General features: G+C 38.0%; 1 protein-coding gene across 4 annotated transcripts in view; it reads left to right on the top strand.

Annotated features, from left to right (window-relative positions):
• The window catches only part of FAR2 (fatty acyl-CoA reductase 2), a 188,938-nt gene that overhangs the window by 74,596 nt on the left and 88,228 nt on the right, over positions 1–26,114 (top strand). The window contains exon 1 of one of the 4 annotated variants that reach the window (XM_033222539.1): positions 6,864–6,995. The exons of the other annotated variants lie outside the window; for them this stretch is intronic. The gene's annotated coding sequence lies outside the window, so the exon portion shown is untranslated. Of the gene's footprint in view, positions 1–6,863; positions 6,996–26,114 lie in introns of those variants that run through there. 4 annotated transcript variants of the gene reach the window in all.

The raw sequence follows: 26,114 nt of genomic DNA, 5'->3' as shown, positions 1-26,114 counted from the left end.
GCTCCCACCAATTTCAAATCTCCTAAACCCATCATCTGCACTTTATGCCTTCACATCATAACAATCTGCAGCTAATAAGAAACAGCTGAAACAAAAAGGCTGCTGTTAGCCTTTTCAGGGATTTTATTTTTCCTTCTGACAGCCCAGAACATATAGCATTTTAAGTTAATTTCAGGCATTTCAATATTTTAGACTTCCAAAAAATACCAAAATATAAGTCCAGCATTTTGCTTCCATAATGTCAAATTATTAAACTTTTCATGTCATGTAGGAGAAACTAGATTTTATCAAAAGGGCCACAAAGCACTTTGGTGTACAATGGTAGATATGCGCTCAGATACTCATAGTACTTTGCCAAAGAAACTAAACAAATAACAATAACACAGCACTAGAACTATCCATCACAAGGCAAGGCTCTCCAATCGCTGGCATTTAAAGACGAAAAGAAAATGACACATTTAAAAAATATTTTGGCTCCTTAGTGTAACTTACCCCTACCAGGCACATGGTTAAAATGTAGGATTCTGACTAGAATGTAGGAAAAATAGGTACATTATCATACACTTTTTAAAAAACTTCAAAAAACTACAAATAAAAATGGTCTAAAGAAATGAAAATTTAGAGAAGTCCTTTCTAGATGGGTGAATGCTAGAGGTCACTTTCCTGGAGGCATCTGCTCAGTTTGGGCATGGGAAGGTAGAGAATCTGGCTTGAGACCTTTCTGAAGAAAAGCAAAACAAGTATTACATTAACTAGGAATCTTAGCTGGCATGACAGATTGCAACAGTAAAAACGGAACCCAAAACATAGAGCTGATTCTTCCTAGCTGCTGATTGTCCCCATGGGACTTTTGCTAAGTTCCCAGAAGAAGCAGTAGAGGAAGCTGGAGGTGGGGTTAGAAAGGCAGAGAGAGATTTCCATTAACTCATGGTGCTTAATATCCAAAGTCAAGCTAGAAGAAAAAGACTATAATACACACAGGACACATCTCATCCTAAAGATATTCAAAACCAGATGTGAGCTGGAACTTACCAAAATTTAAATTCAGCTTCAACTCAACTCAGTTCCTGATTGGATTGAAGTAATTAAACTCTCCCTAGCTGTCTAACAGAGGAAACAAGTATGGCTCTCTGGAGAAAACTATATTTACTCCCCTTTTTATGGCTTTTTAAAATACAATGTTCCAGCATAAAATAAATAATTATGACAGGAAACTGTGACCCACAGTCAAGAGAAAAAAACTAGTCATTAGAAATAGCACATAGAGGACACAAATGTTGGAATTCACAGGCAAGTTCTTTAAAATAACTATTGCAAACATGTTAAAGAAATTAATGGGAAAGAAATACAAAATGAACTAAGAAATGTGGAATTCCAAAAAAGAAATGGAATCCTGACGAAGAAGATAAAGAAGAGGAGGAGGAGGAGGAAGAAGAACAAATAATAAAGAAAATGATACTGTAGAACTGAATGATAAATATCCAAAATTAAGGTGGACTTGATTATATAATATTCACAGAAGAGGAAAAGAATCTGTGAACTCGAAGTCATATTAATAGAAATGATCCCAACTGAAGCAAGGAGAAAAGAAAGGAATGAAAGCTAAAACTGAACAGGAAATGAAAAAGCACATGGACAATCTCAAATAGTCAAATATATGTGTAATCAAAGTTCCAGAAAGAGAGGAAAAGGAATAGGGCAGAAGAAATATTTGAAAAGAATCACTAAGAGTTTTACAAAATTGATTTGTAAAATGTTAACTCACATGGCAAAAAATATTAGGTTATGCCAGGTGGGATGAACACAAAGAAAATAAAACCTAGAAAATGACTGTAAAACAAAAATACAGAGAAAAATCTTAAAATCAGCTAGAAGGGGAAAAAGTTATATTTAGAAAAAGCAGAGTGAGCATAATGGCTAACTTCTCAGAAACCATGAAAATTAGAAGGTAATGGAATGATATATTTTAAATGCTGAAAATAGAAACCTTCCATGTTAGAATTTTATTAATTAATTAATTTATTTATTTATCTATTTTGAGACAGGGTCTTGCTCTGTCGCCCAGGCTGGAGTGCAGTGGTGCCATCTCAACTCACTGCAACCTCTGCCTGAGGTCAAGCAATCCTCTTTCCTCAGCCTCTTGAGTACCTGGGACTACAAACACATGCCACCATGCCTGGCTAATTTTTGCATTTTTGGTAGAGACAGGGTCTCACCATGTTGCCCAGGCTGGTCTCGAACTCCTGGGCTTAAGTGATCCACCTGAGCCTCCCAAAGTGCTGGGATTACAAGCATGAGCCACTGTGCCCAGCCCACGTTAGAATTCTATACCCCAGATGGGTACTATTATTACCTGCCTCACAGGGTTTATTTATATGAGGATCAAACAGCCTGGCTCACAGTAAGCACTAATGTTCAATACATAAAATAAAAACTGTTCTGCTGCCGGGATCGTAAATTGCTATAATCTGTCTTGGGGAAAAGAATACCTGAAGCAAATGGAACAATATTATAACATAACATAGGTGGTATTTATTTTCCTCATACTTTTACACAAACAGGAACTTTCAATATTATTAAAGCAGGACAGCTCTGACAGAGGACACACTCCATGAGAACAGGAACTTTGTTTCATTCACTGCTGTACATCAGCACCTAGACGAGTACCTGGAGAATCTGCATCATGGATATGAGAAAACCTTCTGATAATAATTTATAGTAAATGTGTTTTAACTCTGAGTAGACAAGAAAAAAGAGAGAAGGAACAATTGAAATTTAGATATGTTTAAATCCTTAAAAACTGAAACTGGCTTGGTTACATACATATGAACTCATTCTGCCAGTGCCCATATCTGTGATACAGACAGCAGCTCTTTCATTTCCAGAAGACCCCCAAAGGAGGAAAGTGATATCATTGTTTTCCTTTATCCTAAAAGTTACAGTGTCTTTTATAACTCAAATAAAGAAAATTTTTCTTTTCCTTTTTGAGGTTGAAAAATCGAATGAAAAAGAGAAGCATTCAAGCCAGATTTAGAAACCCAGAATCTGAAGTGTTTTGAAGCCAATTTTTTCATTATAGTTCTTAAAATCAATGATTTTATTTTGTATTTGATTGCCCATTACAAATCCAGGAATTTTAGAGCTAGTGGGGTACTTAGATATTAAAATGATCCAGTTGAGTCCTGGCAGTAGTCACGGTACTGATTAGAAACAGAGCTGGCACTAGAACCCAGGGCTTTGCTTTGACGTTCACGGTGAATTTTTAATGGACTCCGGCTTTGTCAATTTTTTCGTTAAGACCCCTTTCACTTCCTCCATGCAGACCCTTTCTTGGTTACATTTTCCCTGATAATGAATGTCAGATATAGATTTAGAGCATCACCCACTCAAAGCTCTTTCTCGGAGTACAGTGCAAGACTTAGACTAGTTTCTTTCTATAAATCAAAAGGTATACGAATCCTATGGGTTAATGTCTTTGAGCATATAGGAAAGACTTTAATTTGCAGTAATCTTTAAGAGAGGTGGAATTTGTGCTCTTAAATGACTTGCTACATTTCTCTATTAATTTAATGGATGAGTATGCAGAAATCTTCAATTTGAGCTTTAAAATCAAGGCCTTTTTACTATTTATACTTCAAGAAAATATGGTGCTTACCTATTTAAAAAGTAAATGACAAAAATTATTTATGATATTTAGTGTAAATGCCCATTTTTTTCTCCATTCATCAACATTTTCTCTCATTGTTAGCAGTGTAACATCCCAGTCACACGGCACCAAAGTATGTTACCAGTGGGATATCTATATGATTCTGTAGCAACCTCAATTCTTGGCTCCTCAGAAGAAAGAATTCGACCAAGGCACAAAAGGCAGAGTGAGAGACCCAGGCAAGAGTGAACGTTTGTTTAAAAAGCTTTAGAACAAGAACCAAAGGAAGTACACTTGGAAGAGGGCCAAGCAGGTGACGTGAGAGATCAAGTGCATGGTTTGACCTTCGACTTAGGGTTTTCTATGTTGACATACTTCTGGGGTCTTGTGTCCCCTCTCCCTGATTCTTCCCTTGAGGCAGGCTGTGCTATCCACATTGGGCTGCCAGCGCTTGGGAGGGGCCACAGGCGCAGTGTGTTTACCGGAGTTGTGCGCATGCTCACTTGAGGCATGACGTGAGCATGCCTACAACTCCAGAAACTGGTACTCGCTTACCAGGGGCGTGTTCCTCTAAGGTTATATGCCAGTGAACTCTGCCACTTTGCCTCTTAGTGCGCATGCCCGAGCCCACTCGCCCAACTCCAGAGATCTTATCTGGGAGCTAATCACCAGTTTCAGGTTTTTCTGCCTATTGGGAGACTGCCTTTCCCTGACTCCGACTACGTCCAATTATTATTTTAGAGGAAGTGTAATAACCACCTGACCATCATCTGATGGTTGCCTGACATTCCTGGTGGGGGCGGGGAGCCTTCTGCCCTGCTCATACCTGACCAGATACCTACTGTAACATAACCTCTTCCCTGTCTCCCAGTTAGGGTTTCTGGAATCTGACTGATATATTCGGAAAACTAAAGGATTGTTTTCAACTGGAAAATGCAAATATCATAACTATTAATTCCTTCTTCTAGTACATACATATTCAAACTGAATGAAATTTAACTACTTTAAATACCCCATCTATTCGATTTCTTTTTTGTCTTTCCAATTTGCCAAATTATTTTAGACACTTTATTTCCTGCTAAATGGTCTATCTCAAAGCCAGTTTGCTCCCCCAATTTAATCCTGCAGCCACACATGATGTTATATGCCTAATAATGACATATCATTATTATTACCACCAATTTTATAAAATGAGCTTGCTTTAGGGTCATCCTGAGTTGACTTTAAACCTTTTATTTTTAATGGGAAATGCAATTACAGATGCGGCTCAGAGAATTGCTTCAAATTTTCCAAACTTGCGTTTTTTCGAGACAGAGTCTCACTCTGTCGCCCAGACTGGAGTGCAGTGGCCTGATCTTGGCTCACTGCAACCTCTGCCTCCTGGGTTCAAGCAGTTGTCTCATCTCAGCCTCCCAAGTAGCTGGGATTACAGGTGCCCGCTACCACACCCAGCTAATTTTTTTGTATTTTTAGTAGAGATGGGTTTCACCATGTTGGGCAGGCTGGTTTCGAACTCCTGACCTCAAGTGATCTGCCTGCCTCGGCCTCCCAAAGTGCTAGCATTACAGGCATAAGCCACTGTGCCTGGCCCAAATTTTCTTTTATGATTGACCACTCTTCACATTCATCACTCACTGTTATAAGAAAATCTGTCTCTGAGCATTACATACTCTTCCAATTTATTTGAACTTGTCCCCATTGCCTTATGTAGAGACTTACTCATGTTTCAATCATAGTGATATTTCATTGTTTTGATTGTTAAAGAGAAGTTATTCAAACACATTTTTTCAATGTCAAGATAGATTTTATTCAAGACTATTGCAATAGGGGTCAAAACTATTGCACTAGGGGAGACAGAGTGAATTCAACTCCAAATACAAATAGGAACAAGTGGGGATTTAGAGTAGGAGAGAAGATGGACAGTTACTAAGAGAAACTTGCTTAAGGTATCAAGGAACGGGGTGAAAGGAGAGGAATTCTCCTCATTCTTGATATCTAAAATGATATTTTACCTGTTTCTTTTTCTTCATCTGGATTCTTCATAGGACGTCTTGATATCACTCTAGATATCAAGAGTGAGGAGAATTCTCAATAAACTGGCTTAATAGGATACTTCGCTAAAGTGGGACTCAGGAGGTCAATGTCAAGGCTTAGTTCAGAAGAGGAGCCTGACTAAAATTGAGTCAGAGAGGAAGTCTTTGTCTTTCTTAATCTTTCAAATTTGAATTTACTCTCTAATAAGGACCAATTTAGAATGCTATATGTACTTCACAAGTTTTTTTCTAGACCCGGAAAATAAGCTCCATCATTGCTCATAATGACCTTATAGGTTACTGACGCCAGCTGTCTTCATAAGAACAAAATTATCTAGCAGAATTGCACATACACTGACAATTTGGTCCAAATGAATTCTAGGAAATCTGATTAAACTCAGAGGGTAATGAAAATATTTGTACTGTTTATATTGTGCTTAATATTTGCCAGGTACTGTCCTGAATCATTTACATAGTTTAATCCTTTTAGTCCTCCCGACAGTCTATTGGGAGGGGTACTACTAACAGTCAGTAGGAAAGTACTATTACTAGCACCATCCCAGGATTACAGACAGAGAAATGGAGGCACATACCAGTTTCAAAGCTTGTCTGAAGTTACTCAATTATAATATGTCAGGTTTGTGATTGGAACCTAGCACTGTAACTTTTGAGATGATGAGTTTACTACAGTGCATTCCTACTTCTGCAAATCTCTTCTCCTTCCTTTCTCTGAGCAAACATATAGAACTGGGAGGTAGGTAGGAGAAGTGGGATGACATTCATTTGTGGAAGTCCATATACTGTGTCATATTCTTCATCTTCAGAACTTTTCATCTGTAAAACATAGTGCAGTGTTTAGCAGGTCATCATTAATTTTTGTTGTTGGATAAATGGCTGATCGAATGAATTAACAAAAGGACTCGATACTCCATTTCTGATCACCAAAGAGATAACCAAATTATGTTTCTCAAACTCTGGCATGCTGAGGACTGCAGTGACAACATTTTAGGACTAGAAGGCATTACTTGCATTTCACAATACAAAGATGATTGCAGCTGTCCATGGTAAGCTCGGCCCACAGAGCCTTTCAATTCAACTTGGGGTGAGCTGGATGTCAGGCATGGGGATATAATAGTGTGATGAATCATTCTTCTGAAGGTTCTTCTGAAAAGCTGCAGGTCTTGGGATACTGTGAGAGCCCCTCTCATTGCTCTTTAGAAGTCATTTAAATTTTTCTGCTACATTGTCTGCTCAGCTCTATTCCTACCTTCTGGTCATAGAAAAACCTGAAGCCAGAGAAATTAGACAAAAAAAAGGTAAGAGAAAAACCAAGCAACAAATGCAGTCTCAGCTATTGCTAACGTTATTCATAGGAGTGACAAACTGAATGAATCAGGGTGAGAGACTGGTCTTTTTACCTCATTTATACTTTTCCTTGGTCTGCACCATAGCTCAGCAGAACTCATTTATCCTAGGAAATCGATGACTAATTTTCTGTGAAGTAGAATAACGAAATCTGCAATGTTCTACATTGGTTAAAAATAAGTACTTGGTTCACCTTGTGCTGTGAAGTTCAAGCCAAATAATTGTTGCAAGTTATTTAAGCATTTGAGTGAAGAAAAACTGACAAAGTTCACTATGACTCCATGAAATGAAATGCTGAACTTTCTGAGTTTGAGGGAGTTGGAAGGATGAATAGAGGAAGATATTTGTTTCTAGTCTATGAAATTCAATTCTACAGTAAGTTTGTGTGTCACCAAGTGTCACTTTGGCACACCTGGTGCATATTTATAGTCTAAGGGTTTTCATATAGGATTCAAACATAGATTAAAGTAGCAGGGAACTTGAGAGCTCCAGGGAAGAATATGATACTTTGATTGCATTTGATCATTTTATTGAATTTGCCTAGGAAAATCAATTAAAACATAAAACTTAATTTTCGTACTTACAGCAGAGATTATACATTCCAGCTTGTGCCTGACTATAGATTTTTGCCTTTTGTTTTTCATTAGTCAACTTCGAAGTACTCAGAAGGCCGGTGGTTCTATTCTGCTGGGTGTGGGATAATTGGAACAGGGCCTTCATTCCATAAACATTTTACCTGTTTCTTTTGCTTGCTCTGGCTTCTCTATGGGACATGTTCAAATTCTATACATACCAAAGCAATGACTTACTAGACATATGTAATGTTTAAAAAGATAATAATGTATTTAAATTGCAAACGGAATTACTGCAATAATATGAAATATGTATGATTATATGGAACAGCTGAAGAGTTCCCAAGTGAATATTAATTGCCTTGTGTCCTTCTTTGAGGCAAAGGGATATAAAAATAACATGAATTCACAAGTAATTAGAGCCAAGTGTGGTGACTCAGACCTGTAATCCTAACACCTTGGGAGGCCAAGACAGGTAGATAGCTTGAGGCCATGAGTTCGCTTGAGGCCACGAGTTTGAGACCAGTCTTGGCAACATAGCAAGATGCTGTCTCTGCAAAAAGTAAAAGAATTAGCCAGGTGTGGTGGTGCACTCCCATGGTCCAAGCTACTTGGGAGGCTGAGGTGGGAGGATCACTTGAGCCTGGGAGGTGGAGGCTCCAGTGAGCTGTAATGGTGCCACTGTACTCCAATCTGGGTGGCAGAGTGAGACCCCGTCTCAATAAATAAATAAATAATATGAAAAGCAGTTAGTTAACTTTGTAAATAAAGAAAATGTTTAGACAATTTGTTTAACTTCTTTGAGCCTCAGTTGTCTTATCTGTAATAATGAGGTCTGCCTTTTAAGATTATTGTAAAGGTTAAATGGGATAATACATGTGAAGCCACTAGCAGAAGGCCTAGCACAAAATGTGTTAGCTATTGTTGTTACTATTACTGTATTTTTGTTGTTGTTGTCGTTGATCAAAACTTACAGTTGCAAGACAGTACCAATTACATAATGCTCTAAAAAATTCGCATATTTTTTTCCAGTGGGAAACTTGGATGAAGGTGCTCTGGAAAAAGCTCTGCAATACTATTTCTAGTCAGAGTACATCTCAAGGAAGGATCGGAACTCATATAGAATCCTAGCTTTTCTGGCTGCCCTAAGACAATGGGGCAAATGATTATGTGGAAATTCCAAAATAAACAAGCAGCAAAGGTTAATGAAGGGAGTGATTTTCTCTCTCCACTGGAGCTGCCATAGTTTTGCTTATCACACTAATGCACCGTCACAAAGCCTCACCTTTTTTCAATTTCAAAAATGACTGCAGCTTTCCTTATTTCCAAACAAAGTACTGTGGTTTGGAAATAACATACATGTGAAGGTGAAAGTGCATGCTCTTTACCCTAGATAATACTTAGCCAGAAATATCTTACTAGTTTCACACAGGAAAGGAGACTACATGGCTCTGGAGATAGAGATCCTGGGTGACAGTTTGTGCTTTTTCTCCCAGCAATCAGATATCAATCAGACTTGCACAAATTACTTAAGCTCTCTGCCCTGAGCATTTTCGTATGTTACCCCATGGAGTTATTGTAAAGATTATATGAGAAAATAATTGCATGATGTGTGGGACATTGTCTGCAACATAGTAAGTGCTCAATAAATGCTACTGATTCTTACGTATTTTGTTGGATGATATTTGCACTGAAAAGTTAGATATCATTCCAGCTTTATTATATAGTTTAGTTTATGATTGTATTTGACTCAGAGTGAAAAAATTGTGAGCAAGGAGAATTAGAAGGCTTTCTTCTTCACACCTATAGCCCAGCTTGTGTTCTTGCTTTATTTATTAATAACATAGGATGTGAGAATTGTCTTCAGATTTAAACTCTTGTACTTTTCGTTTAATAGTGAAGGCTCACAAAGCCCTGGAACAAGATCTTTGTTGATAAAGTACCTCTAAGCAGTTGAACAGCAAAAATTCACATGCAGATTTGCTCTGGGGAGAAAAAAAGGTGTAAATTATAAGAGTTTCTTTCAAACTATAGGAAACAAACTTTTTTTATGATGGTGAATTGCTTTCAAAATGAAATTCTAATCCATTTGATTGAATCTTGTAGGGTGGTCATATATTTTATAACCTTCTGCCTATCTTATCAGAGAGTTTAGATACTTAATTTTTGTACTTTTTTCATTCCATCTTGAAATCCTTTTAGTCCTAGTCCCATCCTGGTTTGGAGCTTATGTGTCTCTAAATTCCTCTAAGCATGTTTTTTTGTGTAATGGTATTACGCGAAAAGAATTGGTATTACACAATGTTTACCAATGTATTACACTTTTTTTGTGTAATAGTATTACACATAAAGAATTCACCACTGAAGTCTTTCAGAGCAAAATGTAGAGCCATTTGTAAGATGGTAAGCATCACCTGGTGGAGCATTACATAAAACACAATGAGAAGGAAGAAGGTGGAATATCATACTTTTTGAAGACTTACTTTACTTAGTTCTTTTAAAAAATAATGGGATTAGAAAATAAAATGTAAAACAAATGTCACTCTCCCCCTTTTTAAGGGGATTATTTTTTCTATCTTTGGGAAAAATGAGAGATTTCTTAGAGTGTGGAGTTGCTCTGTTTTCTGCAGGGCACCTTATGTTCCTATAATTGTTATATTTATGATTCTGGTGTTTGTCACCAGATTTGACTCCTTTGGTGCTGAGAGCTGGTAAAACATTTTATTTAAGGCATTTTGATTGGCAATTTTAAAAGAAGTTATTAGAACATTGTAAGAAGGAATTTAAATGAAAGCAAATAGAAACATTACAATCAACGTATCTGAAACAAAACATTGTCAATTTAAATAAATAATGGTTCATCCCCTATTCCTGATTCAATGGTTTTTTATTATCTCTTTGACTCCTAACAACAGGCATTCCTCCCTTTCATCTTTCTTAGGGTCAATAACAATGAATGGGTGATTTCAGTTATGAGGAAAAAGTAGGTCCCTTTTCTTTCGTAATTGCTTCTCCATCAACCAGATACTCTGTAATTTACAGTACTTGCCCCAAGGTTTCCTGCATTATCCTTTTTGTCATTTTGCCCTGTACACAGGAATATAATAACTGATTGTTTCCAGGCAGTTTTACCTAGACAGGATTGCCTTATTAATCAATCAATTTTTCAAGAATACTGAAATAAGAGACAAGAAAATGTCTGTAAAAGCAGCATTCTCTTGACTGCAGGAAAAATTTTTTCTCCTAAGAATTTTTTTGTTACATTTAGTTTCTTAGGGTAGTTAAAGCCTTCCTTGTTTTAGGCTTAACACTAGAACCAAAATAATTACCAAAAACTGCACATTTCATTGGTATATTTTGCTAAGGTCCAAAAAAAAAAAAAAAAATTGGCCTCCATTTTTCTCCTTTTAAGATGTAAGTTCTTCAAACTTCGTTATCTTTATTAATAAATTTTCCTTCTCCTCAGCAAAATGTTCTAATAGTCCCGCGTTTCAGCCTTTGATATTGGTTGCTTTGTTCCCAAATGAAACAAATGAACAACAACAACAACGAAAAAGTCAGGATTTTTTATTTTATAATATTGGGGTGATACCTCTGTTTTTTCATCTGGAAAATGATACTCTTTCTTAGAATTAAAGTCACTTTAAAGATTTAAATTTTAAACAAATTATTTTTAGGTATTTTATTATTTTTAAAACTTCATTTAGAAAACTTGTCATAAGATTGATTATTTTTGTAATAATTCATTCAAATGTGTTGTCCTCATATTCTGGCAGATCTTAATCATCTCTGAAGTACAGATGTCCCTTACTGACCTTCTGTATATTAGGGTGAAACTCAGGAAAGCATGTCTTTTTTGTTTCTTTGTTTGTTTGTTTTTACAGTCGAGTCTGGCTCTATCAGCCAGGTTGTAGTGCAGTGGAGCAGTCTCGGCTCGCTGCAGTCTCTTGCCTCCTGGGTTCAAGCCATTCTCCCACCTCATACTTCTGAGTAGCTGGGACCACAGGCACCCGCCACCATGCCTGACTAATTTTTGTGTTTTTAGTAGAGAAAAGGTTTTGCTATGTTAGCCAGGCTGGTCTCAAACTCCTGACCTCAAGTGATCCGCTGGCCTCGCCCTCCCAAAGTGCTGGGATTACAGGCGTGAGTCACTGTGCCCAGCCAAAAATGTCTTTATCTTGAGCAGAAGGAAAACATGGAGACTTAAGGTTTGGGGTTGTTCTTGTTTTTCGTTTTCTTAATGTGCAGAAACCCAGCAATGTTCTTCCCATAGTTACTCAGTTTTGACATTCTTTGCAGTTAGGTCAATAACGGTTGTTTTTAAAAGCATTTTAATGCAAGAAAGTGTGTATTCTAAAGCCTGTCTTCCCGCTGAGTATGGCAAGCTGAGCTTCAATTTGCAGTTCACCTGTTGTTTGATAATTGATATATTTCAGAGTTATGGTCTCCTTTTAATTCTTCTAAGGATAAAGAGACAACATAAGGTATGAGGCTCCTGAAAGTTATCTGGTCTTTTTAAATAAATCCTTACGAAAAACTGAGGCGTGAGGCTTGGAAGTCTGACTGTTAAACAAGCTCTGCAGGTGACTGAGATGGGAATCATTATTCTAGCACTCCTGCTTTAAATTCATGACCTACCTGCTGACAACTTCATCTCTCAATTTAAAGACAATAAAATGAAATGTTAAGTGGTGTTAAGGAACAAAAATAAGTTGGTTGGCGAAATGAATGTGTCAGAAACTCAAAGAATTGTAAGCTTTAGGTCTGTTTTAAAAAAAAAAAACTAAAAAAAAAGACCAAATCTATTTGTTACTTGATTAACTCATTTATTTATTAATTCACTCCATTTATTCATTTACTCAAGGAATCTTTATTGTCTACCAAATGCTGGGCTCTGCACTACTTTCAGAGGAAACCATGATGAGCAAAAGCAGATAGATGAATCAAAACTCCTGCCCTCATGGAGTTTAAAGTCCAGTAGGAAAATAATCATAATCAATTGTATCATACAGAAAACATAAAATTACAACTGTGGTAAGTGGTCACAAAAAAAGAATATATGGAAAGGGTTTAAATGACAGATTAGAAAGAATATTGAAGATCAGGGAAAGCTTCTCTGTGGAAGTGACTCTTAGACTGACGCCTGAAGGATGAATGGGAGCTGATAAAACACAGAAGAGCTGGAGAACATCCTAGGTAAAGGGAACGTCATTCATTCTTCCTGCAGCCTTTCAACACCTTCAGGCACTGTGCTGGTGCTGAGGATACAGCAGTGAACAAAACAAATTCCTTACCCACAGAGAGCTTATGTTTTAGTTGCAGGAAAAACATAATATAAACATGACTGAATAAACAGATGACATAAACAAATGTCATCTGAATAAACAGATGACAGATAAACTATAAACAGATGACTAGAGACAGATGACGTAAACTATGTCAGGTGGTGTTAAGTGCTGTGAAGAAATGGAAAGGATGAGCTGAACAGGAGTCCAGAGTGTGGAGGTGAGGTGGGTATTATAGGGATCAACCTTTCAGCTCAGGCAGCAGGTAGGTCATGCAACTGTGAGTGAGTGAGTCCTCTGGGTAGCGGGAGGAGTGAGAGCTGAGAGCTGCAGTAGGGTATCCTTGGGCATGTTCTGGGAACATACAGCACTGTGTCTGAGTATGTGTTGTGATGGGAGGGGGAAAAGGAGCAGTGACAGGAAATGCAATCAGACAGGTCATGGGGCCAAATGGTCCAGTGCCTTGCATGTGAGCCAGGCAACTCTTGCAGAGTTCTAGCAAAGAAGTGGATCACTGGGTCTGACATATGAAAAATAGACAGTGCTGCAAAGGTGAGGGCAGCGAGAAGCACTTAGAGGCTTTTACAATAATTGTTTGGACCAGTTTGGTACAAGCAGAGATGGTGAGATGTGATCAGAGATGTGGTTGGATATACTTTGAAGGTAGAACTGATGGGATTTGCCAAAGGAATGGAAATTGAGTATGAAAAAAAGAGAGTCAAGGGTGGCCTCAACATCTTTGGATTAAGCAACTCATAGAATAGAGTTTTTATTCACTGAGATACGGAGAATGATGAAGGGAAGAGACTGTGAGGGGTAGTTCAGGAGTTTGGAGTTTGTTTTGAGTCAGGTAAATCAGAGATGGCTTTTGGATATCCCAAGTACTGTGGTGGGTAAAGTTTGTCATATTTTATGAACTTATAGAAGTCAGTATATGACCAAAGCAAGTATAGGAGACCATGCTGTCCAGTGTGCTGGAGAGACAGGCTGGGGCCAGACTACATTGGCCGTGGGGACCACTTTGGAGATTTCAGTCCTCATCCTAAAAACAACAGGAAGCCATGAGTTTGGGGTATCAGATTAAGAGTTCCAAACTGGGACTGGCTGCAGTCTGGCAAAGAGATTGGAGTTGGGGATTGATAGGAGTAAGAGTGGATGCAGGACAACTTGTTAGGAAATACAACAGTCCAGACAAGACATTGGGGTGGCTTAGGTCATGTGGTGGTGGTAGACGTGGCCAGGTAGAAGATTAGAAGATATTCAGGAGGCAAATGCCAGGACTTCATAATGGGTCAATATGGAGGTGAAAGAGAGGGAAGTGTCAAAGGTGACTCAGCTTTCTGGCTTGTACAACAAGATGGGCAGTAATTTCATTCATAGAAACAGGAAAAACTGGAATAGGACCAGGGGAAAGGTCATAAGATTAAGATGCCTATGTAAGATACAAGTAGAATGTCACTAAGCAATTGTGCACCCATCATGGTCTGAAATGCAGGATTTGCAACGAAGAGGAAAACAGGGTCTCAGGTGCCAAAACTATGAAAGACTATACGGAGAAATAACCATGATGTTGATGATTGATAGTAATGCCAAGTAGACTAATAATCAGATGGCCTGACCAAAAAAGATGGCTGGAGGTATGATGTTCAGGATGCAAGAAAATGCTGATCACCCTCTTGACAACGAAAAAGAATGAATAATCTCTATTTGAGATAGCTTTAGTGGGAAGTCATGTCCCAATGGCTAGTCAAGGCAGGAGACATTAATCTGTGAGAAACATTCTGAAACTTAAAGAAAAGATAGTTTTTAGAAGGGAAGATTGATACATGCAAGAGGGAAAGGATAGTAGAGATTGTACTTCTCAGAGAGTACAATCATGTAGCTCTCTGAGAAGACTGGAGAGAATGGAATTCAAATGCAAGTGGGGCATAAGCCTTCTATACGAAGAGGAACAGCTTTTACCTCTGTTGAAAAGGATGCATGCAGATACTAGTATATTGATTTGTATGCTTCATTCATTTGGCAAACATAATGTGCACCTACCATGCACTATGGACATCCTGAAGTTCTGGGAATATGGAAACAAAAAAGAAACAGTCCTCACTATCAAGAATCGCACTGTCATATAAGAGAGATTGCGACAGGACAGTATTCTTGAGAGTTGTGGGAACGCTGGGCATGGTTAGATGCACATCCTGAAACTTTTGCAATGTAGATTTTCAAATGTTTGGAGAATAGATAAGCATGATATTATGGCCTATGAAATGGAAAAAGAGCATATCTCAAAGGGGTTGGGAGTCTCTCAAGGACAGAATTTGTGTTGTGCAATTGATCCCTGGGAGAGGACAAGTGCAGTTTCCAATATAAGATGAGGGTCTTAAGGTTGAACTACTTGGTAGCAATCCTAGACTAATGTTTCTTCAGAGACATTTTCTCACCAACTTTCCCCTTGAAAACTAGAGCAAAGGCCTCAGCCTTTGCATATCATCAGCATCTAACACCTCCTGAGGTCTGCACTGACCCTGAAACAGCTTTATCCTGGTTCTTTCCTGTCTCACATCCTTTGCACCCTTGGCCAATATCCAAATTACAAACCTCTTTAGTCATCTGTCCTTCCCCCACTCACATCTTCACATCCTTTTTTAGTTTTCTTCCCTTCCTCATGTTATATTCACCCCCATTGCCTCCCTTCCTTCTAATCTTTCCATCATGCTTTTGGAAGTTCCTTAGATCTTTTATCTCCTTGCCTTAACTGAAAATTGACTAGCCATTAGGACATGACTTCCCACTATAGCTATCTCAAATAGAGGTTGTTCATTCTTTTTCATTGCTGAGAGGGTATTCAGCATTTTCTTGCATCCTGAACATCGTCCTCCGGCCATCTTTTTTGGTCAGGCCATCTGATTATTAGTCTACTTAGCATCACTATCATCCATCAACATCATGGTTATTTCTCCATATGGTCTTTCATAGTTTTGGCACCTGAGACCCTGTCTTCCTCTTCATTGCAAATCCTGCCATATTTATTTAGGTGACCCAACACACACACATACACACACACACACACACACACACACACAGACACACACTGCCCTTTGGCTTGCTCAGTTCCAATGATCTTCAGGTCCACTCTTCATTGGAAAATTATTCCCTTGGCCACACTATGGACCTTGTCACCCAGAGTTGTTTCAACTCTTGAATCCTGAATTTCAATATCTCATTCTCAAACAACGATCTGCTTTTGGAAAGAACTTTCTGTGTAGTGATCACCGTATTCATTCACTGACCTTATTCAGTGCTCCAGTCTCTTGCCCCTGTTCATTTTCTCTCAATCTATCAGTCCCCTCCTGGCTTCAATTCCATTTCTAACTGACCCAAGTGACATGATTTTTAATTATTCTCCTAAACCATTTTCTTAAACTATACACTCAATTATCTTGCTACCTTCCCTATACCTCCAGAATCAAAACTCTGGAAGGACTCCAATGTCCAGCTTCTCTGCACCTGATTATGCACACCAGGCACAGCTGTGGAAAATTACATGCTCATGCAGATTGATGGCAATAATGATCTCCAATTTTTAGATAGACTGAATCTTGCTCAGAAATACTTCTGCCTGCCCTGGTCATCTCCTTCTCACAGTCCTCACTCCTTCACTATCCTCCTCACCCACAATTTTCATACCATTTTCAGCACATGACTTCCCTTGCTATCTCAAAAGAAAATAGGAGCCTTAATACAAGAAATCTATCAAGAGCTCCCAGGGATAAATTGTACCATATGTCAACTTCTCTTTTTTTCTTCCTTGCCTGCATGCATTTATTTGTATATAACCTCCTCATGTCAGAGGTTAATGCTTGAACTTGGCTCTGGATTGTATTTGCATGTTTCTCTTCTTGCTAATCAATGCTTCTCACTCTTTACTGTATAAGAGCCTATTCTTCATTATTAATTTTGTTTTTAGATCAATGTAAAACACATTTAAGGCTTTCCATAATTCAAAACAATAAATATAAACAAACCTCCTCTGGCCATTCTAGCTCCTTCTTTCCTCCAGAGCTAGGCTTCTGGAACGAGTTAGCTATCCTGTTATAGAGCTTCCACAGCTTCACTTGCTTTCACTCTTACTGACTGCAGCCTAATTTCTGCCTTCCCCAGTTCAATGAAGCTCCTCCTTCAATGACTGCTAATTAGTTCCAGTTGTTGAAACTGATGGACATTGCCCTATTCTTATTTTACTTAATGCTTCTGCCCCATTTGACACTGATGAGAAATCTCATTTGTCTTCAGTATCCTTGTTTTCTCCTCTATATTCACTCTTTCTCATGCTCCTTGTAGGCTCTTCCTCTTTGGTCTGTTCCTTAAATATTGGTATGACACCACTGGATGAACTCATACAGTCCCATAGTTGGAGTTACCACTGATATGCTGACCCTCTAAACTAGAATTTCCAACCCAAGCTTGTTGGAATATCTAGTTGCTTTATTAGATACGCAAAAGCAACAGAAATTTTGCATGAAGCTTCTCTCATACTCTTTTTCAGCAGACCCAATAGTTCTCTTTTTTCCCCTTTCCTAGTCATTATCATCAGCACCTGTGTAGTTATCTTAACCAGAAACCAGGACGTCATCCCTATTTGGCCTCACCTTCTACATCCAGTAGTCATGAAGTCCTGAATGTTTTTGCCTTTATCATATTAAATTTCTGTTCCTTCTTTCACCCTTTTCACAGCTATATTTTGATTCAGGCTCTCTATATTTCTCTGTTAAATTACTACACATAGTCTGTTATCCAGTTCCCCTGCTTCGAGTTGCTATTTGCCTAATTCACTCTCCACATTGCAACTGGATCAACTTTCTAAATTGCAGATCTGTTCATGTCACTTCCCTCCTCAAAGTTCTTCAGTGGTACTCTTAACCTTAAGGATAAAACTCGTCCCTTTATGGTATAGATCATGATTACAGCTATTATCTCTGCCTAGAACACCTCCCTTCACTCTTCTTCTCCTGACTACGGTATTGCCTACTTATCCTGCCAAATGCAGTTCAGATACTCTCTCCTCAGAAAACTGTTTCATGATTCTGCCTTCAACATCTGTTAAACGCCTATCCAAGGTGTCCTCATAGCTTATGTATTTTATTATTTATTTCAATTACTCACCTTAGCAATTGTAATTAGTCATCACGCATATAACACATTTTATTGCAATATCTTGGAGAGTGTATTTTTCTCTCATTGAATGTTAATGGAACAATAAAAACAACACTTGTGTTTTTTTACTATGTGCCAAGTTTGATCTAAGTGTTGTACTTGTATTGACTCATATAGTCCTCATAGCAACCGTTATTTCCATTTTATAAAGCAGAGATCGCATCCTTCTTATTCACTATCACACCATGCTGGCTACATAATGGGCATTTAATAAATACTTGTTGAATGAAGGCCTGAATGAGTCATTCTATAGTGTTTAGCAGTGGAAAAGATGTTCATAGAAAAACTGGGTATGATTAATGTACTAGAATGAAAAGAAAGACCCTGCTTCTAGGCAGAATGACATTCCAAACAATAGCTGGGATTTGTTAAGTATCAATTCGAAAATCCCATCATATTTTCACTGCAGTCCATGCTGGGGATGCAATTTTAGCAGCGTTGTGTGTTGTGGAAAAATTCTCTTATGTATCTCTTGGTATTTCTCCACAATTTCATTCACTTGAAAATTGACTATTAGTGAGCACTTCCTGTAATAAGTCCTGAAGTGAATGGACAATAAAGACACACATTGAGGATTCCAAGCCATGGCAAGAAGATAAATCTATAACAAATATAGATGTACCAATGTTTGGGCTTTTTTATCTTGTGGTAAACCTGTAAGCCATGAAAGAACTTTTCACTGCATGTTATCTTTTTTAAAGTGTGCCCTGGCCCATGTAGTCAGTTCCATCAACATTATTGATCACCTACAGTGCACAGACATTGTGCTTTATTTGAGGCTGTGCCCAGCTCTGGGGAAAACAATGTAATGACTGATGTGAGCAAATGAGATAAGAGTTAGACTTTTGTCAGAAAATAAGGTGCTGCTGGTCACTACCATATTGCTTTTCCAAAAATTTCAGTAAACTCTAGGTTGAATTAAAAAATACAAAACCTAGGGAAGGAGGGAGGAAGAAATAGCGAGAGACTGGTCAACAAGTACAAAGTTACACTTACGAGGAATGAGTTCTGGTATTCTATTGCACAGTAGGATGAGTACGATTAACAATATTGTATTGCATATTCCAAAATAGCTAGAAGAGAGTACTTTGAATGTTCTCACTGCAAAGAAATGATAAATGTAAGAGGTGATGGAAATGCTAAAAACCCTGGTTTGATCATTATACATTGCATGCGTATATAGAACTATCACACTGTACCCTATAAAAATGCACAATTATGTGTCAATAAAAACAAAACAAAATAATAGGAAATCTTCTTTTGTAAAATAAATCTGCCAGTTAAGAGACATGGCTTGTAGAAACAGATGTGCTTTTGTTACTAAACTTTAATGTTCAGCAAGAATTACCCTCAACCTTTTGAAGCAGTAAATTACATCCTAAACCAAAGAAGGGGAACCAGGACAGGACATGGCTGAGAAAAGGAAGGATCCTAGTTCCCTTATTAGTCCATTTTCACACTGCTATAAAGAAATATCTAAGACTAGGTAATTTATAAAGGAAAGAGGTTTGATTGACTCATGGTTCCGCATGGCTGGGGAGGCCTCAGGGCACTTACAATCATGGTGGAAGGGGAAGCAGGCACATCTTACCTGGCAGCAGGTGGGAGAGAAAGACAGTGATAGTGCAGGAAAAACTACTATTTCTAAAACTATCAGATCTCATGAGAATTCACACACTATCACGAGAACAGCATGAGGGAAACTACCCTATAATCCAATCACTTCCCTCCCTTGGCGTGGGGATTATAGGTCCTTCCCTCAACACCTGGGAATTACAATTCGAGATGAGATTTGGCTGGGGACACAGAGCCAAATTGTATCAGTTCCTTTGGTAACTATGGGCCTTAGTATCTTGTTCGTGGGACAGCAAATTGAAAATGCCTAAAATTTTGAAATATAAGAAAACCAGAGCAACAGAGCATCAACCTCATTAAAGTGTTGTCATCGTTAACTAGCTAGTTAAAGCAAGATGGCTTGGTTATTATAGAAGATATTTCTAATTCTTGATCATCACTAGCCCAACCTAAAATACAAAGAAACTTTTTTCCTGCCTTATTTTTGCAAATTTGTGTAATCAGGTAAAGATAAGGACTTCCATGCTTATAAACAGAAGCAGCAAGTTTTTTCAGCTTGAAAATATCTAATGAGATCTCCACCCAAACTGAAAGCATTATTAGATTCCCCTTGAGTTAAGTGCAAAGTGATTGGAATACTGCCCGCAAATGATAGTTCAGATCAGCAGTTCTTGAAGTGTGGTCCGCGGACTTTGGAGGTACCTAAGGCACTTTCAAGAGTCTACGGGATCAAAGCCATTTTCATAAAAATGTCAGGATGTTATTTGCCTTTTTTACTGTGTTGATGTTTTCACTACTGGTGCAAAAGCAATGGTGGGTCAAAATACTATCAATTGGGACAGCAGTAATTGTATCAGGCACTCAGAGTTTAAAAAGCAAAATTGCTGGTTTTACATAAGATGTCATTGAAGGAGAATTTGAAAATAGTTAGATTTTAGCCCTTGTGCACATGTCTTTAATATTTTGTGTGATGAAATAGAAAGTATATATTAAGAACTGCTGCTGCCTTCCTAAATAGGATGGTTGTCTCAAAGAAAAGCACTTGTGTGATTGAGCTGTCAGCTGAACTAGGTGAATCTTTTCATGGAATGTCATTTTTTATCTCACAGAATGACTGGTAAACAAACTGTTGTTGTTCAGATCTGGGTATTTGGCAGACATTTTCTCAAAATAAAGTATGTGAATCTGTCACTTAGGAAAATAACTGACAGCATTTTTTCCAATGATAAACTTTGAGTTTTCAAATGAAAATTAGAGTTTTGGAGGACTTCAGTCAGTCACTGTGATTCTGACATCTTTCCGACATTGAAAAGATGAGATTCGTGATGGTATTTAAAAATATCATTTTTTATATTACATAATGAAATGTGTCAATATTTGGAAAATCTGCATAACTCAGAGAACCATTATTTTCCAAGTGACCAATGCATGATGTTAAAAAATTATGCATGGGTAAAATATTCATCTAATGAGCAAGACAGACCAGTGGATTTTAATGTAACAGAATATGAAAAGTTCACTGATACGGTTTTAGATTCTACATTGCACTACACTTTAAGAAACCACAATTTGCCAAGTTTGGGGTATAATATCAAAGGAGAATATCCACGGTTATCTAAAAAAGGCTTTTTAAAATACTCCTCCCTTTTCCCACTACATATTGCGTGAGGTCAACTGTTTTTCATGCATTCAACCCAAACAATATAGAGCAACACACTGAATGCAGAAACAGATATGGAAATCTAATTTTTCAACTAAGACGTTAAATTAATTTAACACTAAGATACCCAATTAACGGTATTTGCAAATATGTAACACAGTACCCATTTTCTCTCTATATATATTTTTTATTTTGGTAAATATGTTATTTATTTTAACATTCAATAAGTTTATCAATGTTTTAAATAATAAAAAATATTTTAAAAATATCTCAAATATCTGAAAAGCATTTGCTAAATATTGGTGGCTGGAACTACATAAAAGCTCTTTGAGGGTACTTAATACATTTTGAGAGTATAGAGAAATCCTGAGACAAAAATGTTTGGAAGCAGCTAGTTTAGCTGATCATAGTGAGGGAAAGGCTATTTTACTTATGCTGAACTGTACATAAGTAAAAACCAACATTTGTGGCATTTAATCCCAAGAGAAAGATAACTGATTTTATTGTTTATTGATCAAAATATGCTTTATATATTTCAACCAAGGAAATTTTCCAGAGATCCAGCATTTTATCAGAGTTCTTTGATTGAAAGCAAAATAAGCCAACTAAGGAAACTGTATTAGTTTTCTATTGTTTTATAACAAATGACTCAAAGTTTAGTGGCTTAAAACAAAATGTAATTATGATCTCACAGTTTCCATGCTTCCGTGAGTTGTAGAAGTCATGGAAGCTTGCTTCTTCAAAGCCAGTAAAATAATCTCTTTCTTCAGAAAGCCAGTCACTTACTTTGAAGGGGTCACCTGATAAGGTTAGGTCAGCCAAAGACAATCTCCCCTTCAAATTACTTAAAGGCAGTTAAGGACCTTAATTGCAACTGTGAAATCTCTTCACTTTTGACATAATAGGTAACACTCATGAAAGTACGGTCCATCAGCTTTGCTGTATTGTTGTTAGAAGCAAGTTACAGGACCTGCCTGTTCACAAGGAGAGGGGATTACACAGGGGGTGAGTCACTAGATGTCATCTTAAAATTCTACCTTCCTTAGCAAACCAAACAAATAGGGAATTTACTGGATGTAAAGGGGATAGCCACTCAATCAGTGGAATGGCTAGAGAACTAGCCTGAGAAAGGGCAGGAAACCCTTTCCATTTCCTAAGAGCTATCAAAGTCTTGATTTTTGTACCTAGAAAAGTATTAACTGACTAGATTATCTGGCCAATGTGTCACAGCTACATGAATCAAGTGTGTGTGTGTGTCTGTGTGTGTGTGTAAAACTTTGTGTCCTTTTACTCAAAGTTAAAATTTTTATCCCTTGGCTAAGAGGGGCAAAGCATCTTGAGTAACAGCCCCCAGAAGACTAACCACATGGGAAGAGATGATGTGAGGTGATGACCAGTCCAGGAAGATGCTGGAAAGCCACAAAACAAATGTTCCCCAAAGTCATCATAACCAAAGATTTTATATTTTTTCAAAGTGCAAAGGCAGAGAAATATTATCCTTCAACAATGTAATAATAATTTAAAATTTGGCAAATCCTTTGTACATATGAACTCAGGTTTTGAAAATTCTTCTAAGTAGATAGTTAATATATATCCTCTGACTTTATTAATGACAGAAATCTTATTGTTGCATTTCATTTATTGTTGCTACACAAGAAGGACAGATAGCTTTCCATGTTTTAAAACAGAAAGATGATTTAGGTATTCTTTGCCCCCATATTAGTCCTTTTCAGTGAACCACTATCCAGTCATCTGGCTCTTACTTCCCATAATACTTTTATCCTATGTTTGAGATGGTATCTGCTGCCCCAATTTTCTTGCCTTTACCTCCTCCATCGTTCCAAGAGCTTCCAAAATCTCTTTCGCTATCAAAAAGACCAATGTTTATATTCTCCTGACTCCATCTGTGAACAGCGAGACTCTTAAGATTCACTTACCACCGTTTATACACAACAGTATAATTTCAGATCTTTTAATGCCAGGTTGGAGTCAACCTTCCCTTTAGTAAGCAAATAACATAACTCATGCCAGATTCCAAGCATTCCAGAAGTCAGAGCTTTCACCTGTATTTCCAGGGATTCCTGGCCAACTTGTCCTTTCACCATCAACTCTCACTCTGAAGTCCTGCTTCCATGCAATTCTACCTCTCCCTGCTAACTGGCTCACTACCTGTCAGGATCCTCCTTCCGTATGACTTCCACCGGCGACGCTGCACCACTTTCCAATAATACAACCAATATAACTGTGTAGCAAACACTTCCAGAAGGGGTGGGGTGTCACAGAGAGATCATAGCACAACATGGGATTTTCTTTTTCATTTGAAAACGTGAATTCACTGCCTTGTCTCATCATCCACAGCCCAGGTTGCTTCATGGGCATTCCCTCTCCCACCAGGCACTCAAGCTCTCTTGGTCCTCTCTGGAATGTAGTCAGGCAGTGTTTAGTAAGTATATCCAGAGATGATGTCATTGAAAAAAGTAACTGAACTTTATAATTAATCACAGACACAAGATGTACATCTTAAAAATATATGTATGTTTCTCTAAAGCACTAGGAATGTCATCGTGTGTGTGTGTGTGCGTGCACGTATATATATGTATATGTGTGTGTGTGTGTGTATATATATATTTTTTGTTTTTGTTTTTTTTGAGACTGAATCTCACTCCATCACCCAGGCTGGAGTGCAGTGGTGTGATTTCAGCTCACTGCACCCTCTACCTCCGGGGTTTAAGTGATTATCCTGTCTCAGCCTCCCGAGTAGCTGGGATTACAGACATGTGCCACCACGTCCAGCTAGTTTTTGTATTTTTAGTAGAGACAGGGTTTCACCATGTTGACCAGGCTGTTCTCAAACTTCTGACCTCAATTGATCCACTGGCCTCAGTCTCCCAAAGTGCTGGGATTACAGGCGTGAGCCACTGCACCTGGCCTCATTGTGTGTTTAAAGGCTAGTACTGAAAGTGCCACTCTAAATGTGTACTAAAGAAAGATTAAGCTATGTACATGCTATGCATATACATATAATGTGTGTGTGTACAAATATAACGTATGGATGCTTTTGTATGTATACATATGCTAAAATGCGTATATGTATACATGTCTCCACTTCATCTTTTTTCTTCTTCTTCTAATATTGCTGTGGCTTTCTATTTTGTATCTGATGGAAATCTAGAAAGACTTTCTCAAGAAAGTGAAAGAGGAATTTCTGTAAATTTTAGATTGATCTTACCTAGTTATTCTGTACGTCATGGTTTCTGTTTTAGTGTGTATATACTAAGTATTTTTCCCTTCTCTTCAGAAAAAAATAAAAATGACTTTGTTCTCCCTCTCCTTCCTCTTGTCTCTCCAGCTAATTCTCTTATTTATTTTTTATTCTCTCACACTGAGGTGTTTTTTGCAGACTTTACCACAACCTGACAATGTTCTCAATGTTTCCTTTGATGCTGAGTTCTTTTTAAAAGATGTATGAAATGTAAAATCTTCCTTCCTTTCCCAGATCAATATTTGAAATGAAAAGCAGGGCAAACACCTTCAAAACAAAGAGTCTCCTGTTTTCTGTTGCCTGTTGCAGCAGCAGGACTTGGGTTACTTGCTGTTTTTCCTGCCTTTCATTTCTGAGGAGGCAGGAGCACCTCGGATGCTCCAGGGAATGATTGATTCCAGAGAGAATTGCTGATGGTTGTAGCATACCCTGGGTGCGTGCATCGAAGCTGTGAGCAAATCCCCCCTTTCCTCTCTAGAGTCTCTACAGAGAAATCACCTCAGCCTATGTATTCTGTGACAGCTGAGGATGGCAAATGTGGAGGCAACATGGGCTTCTCCTGGTGCTAAGTGTGAACGCTGAGCACAGGTCTTGCCTCACATGTTTGCAAACATCCATGTTAATGCTCAGCACGCCACTTTACACCAAAGGAGTCACACAAGTGTGGACACAAGACTTCAGGACTTCTGAGGAACTAGAAAGGAAGCTTATGTATTTCAGTCCTTTCCCTTGGCTTCACTCCATTTACAACTGGGTGACTCAAAATGACAAATAAGGTATAGTAATGAAAACAGAAAGCTTCTTTTAAAAAAATGTTATTATTAATCAACTATCTTTTTGACCTCTGAACAGCATTATACTAGGGAGTTTACCCAGTCCTCTCAGTGAATAAGTTTGTGCTAAAATCCTGTGTCCTCAAGTTCTCATGTTAACGTTTAAATGCTTTCAAGTTACATAGACGCCCACACTTATTAAGTGCAATTCCCTAATCGGGTCACTGGGAGGCAGCAGAAGTGAGCTGTGGTCCTGTGACACGGTGACAGTACAGAGAACTGTTTCCCGAGGAGCACCTCAAGTCTCACCACCCACTGGGCTCCCAACTGTTCATAATTCAACCTATGGTAAAGAAATACAGAAGTAGGGTTGCCGTTATCATCCTCGATATCGCCTTAAACTCTTACCAGTGCATCTGAATTGCATTTGTCTGCAAAACCAGTAGGACTGTAGGCTAATATTATACATGGAATCACTTTCTTTTAAGGAAAGAGGAAATTACTCAAAATGACACAATAGGTATAGCAGAGGACAGTAAAGGAAAAACCTCTTCTCTTTTCTACATTCGGGTACTAGTTAATAGGATAACTTTGGAATGAGGGAGATCAGGTTCCAACTCTTGCTCTGCTTCTTGTGTGGCCCTATAAATCCACTTATCTGTAAAAATGGGTATAATAGTTGTGTGGAACTAAATGAAAACCTGTCAAATGAAAAAAAAGGAAGGCTAATTG

Source organism: Trachypithecus francoisi, unplaced genomic scaffold, assembly GCF_009764315.1.
Source record: "Trachypithecus francoisi isolate TF-2019V2 unplaced genomic scaffold, Tfra_2.0 Lachesis_group11, whole genome shotgun sequence".
Lineage (NCBI taxonomy): Eukaryota > Metazoa > Chordata > Mammalia > Primates > Cercopithecidae > Trachypithecus > Trachypithecus francoisi.
Note: the sequence above shows the minus strand (reverse complement) of the source record. Positions and strands in the feature narration are given on the sequence as shown.